The following is a 1,317-nucleotide window of genomic DNA, read 5'->3' on the forward strand; positions in this document are numbered from 1 at the left end:
TTTTTTAAGATGGAGTCTCTGTTGTCCAGCCTGGAGTGCAGTGGCATGATCTCAGCTCACTGCAACCTCCACCTCCCGGGTTCAAGCAATTCTCCTGTCTCAGCCTCCTGAGTAGCTAGGACTGCAGGCACCCGCAGCCATGCCTGGCTAATTTTCATATTTTTAGTAAAGACGAGTTTTCACCATATTGGTCAGGCTGGTCTCAAACTCCTGACCTCAAACGATCCTCCCACCTTGGCCTCCAAAGTGCCGGGATTACAGGCATGAGCCACCATGTCCAGCCTGAGTAAGATTTTTTATAACTTACAAAGTAGGTTAAAAACAGTGGATCAATATTCTGTTTCTGATATTATAAGGCCACAAATGTCTCATTAAAACTTCTCACCCACATTAGCCCTTCATCTCTTACCTATAAAAATATCCGGGGCCGGGCGTGGTGGCTCACGCCTGTAATCCAAGCACTTTGGAGGCCAAGGCGGGCGGATCACCTGAGGTCGGGAGTTCAAGATCAACCTGACCAACAAGGTGAAACCCCGTCTTTAAAACAAACACAAAAAACATCCACTGCGAGGCCGCCGGGGCAGGGCACGCCCCGGGGGTGGAGCTGAGGAAGGCGGCACGAGAAGCGTTTTGACTCCGCCCAGTTCCCCAGGACCGCGCCTCGCAGGCGGGCTGCAAACTTGAGTGTGGTTGAAGTTACGGATGTGCCGGGCTCCGCCAGGAGGTGGGGCACGAGAAGGGCTGTGAGGAAACAGGCGAGGCCGGGATGAGTAGGGGCTGGAATCCGACAGCGCGAGGCGGCGGCTCTGGCACCCCCAGCACTGAAGTTCAGCCTGCGGCGGGGACCCTAAAGGACCCGGGCTCCTGGCCCCGAGCACGGGGGAGGCAGCCCGAAGCCCGCTGGGCCGCCTTCTCTGACGCTCCCCACACCGACCTTTGAGCGGAGGGGACACCCAGGTTCGACTGAGGATGCAGCCCGGTCGGCTGTAGTTCCTGGGCGCCCTCTTCCAGGAAGAGGGGCGTGACCCGGGCTCTAGGGAAGATCCCTGACACTGTGTACCTAGGTTTGGCTTCTGTTCCCCAACGGGATTAAGAGTGGGAGGAAGGTGCTTCAGAGGCCCGGGGTCGGGGTTTGGGGGAGGCTTTTCTGAAGAGGGAAGTCAGGGCGTGGTGCTCGGCTCGAGGTTATTTCCTGGTCCAGGGCTGTTCCAGCTCCTGGAGTTGGAGCACTCACTCGTCCGCGGCCACGCTGGAGGCCATGAGTGAATTCGGGCGAGCTCTCAGCCCTTTTTTTTTTTTTTTGAGACGGAGTTTCGC

At 57.3% G+C, this 1,317-nt stretch overlaps 1 protein-coding gene and 1 pseudogene across 1 annotated transcript in view; both read right to left on the reverse strand.

Annotated features, from left to right (window-relative positions):
* Positions 1 to 1,317, reverse strand: part of LOC119470708 (zinc finger protein 726-like) — a 561,873-nt gene that overhangs the window by 370,526 nt on the left and 190,030 nt on the right. The gene's annotated exons all lie outside the window — the stretch shown is intronic.
* LOC108301973 overlaps positions 1 to 1,317 on the reverse strand; it is a 15,085-nt pseudogene that overhangs the window by 10,816 nt on the left and 2,952 nt on the right.

The sequence above is a fragment of the Cebus imitator genome, unplaced genomic scaffold, assembly GCF_001604975.1.
Source record: "Cebus imitator isolate Cc_AM_T3 unplaced genomic scaffold, Cebus_imitator-1.0 Scaffold38, whole genome shotgun sequence".
Taxonomy (NCBI): Eukaryota; Metazoa; Chordata; class Mammalia; order Primates; family Cebidae; genus Cebus; species Cebus imitator.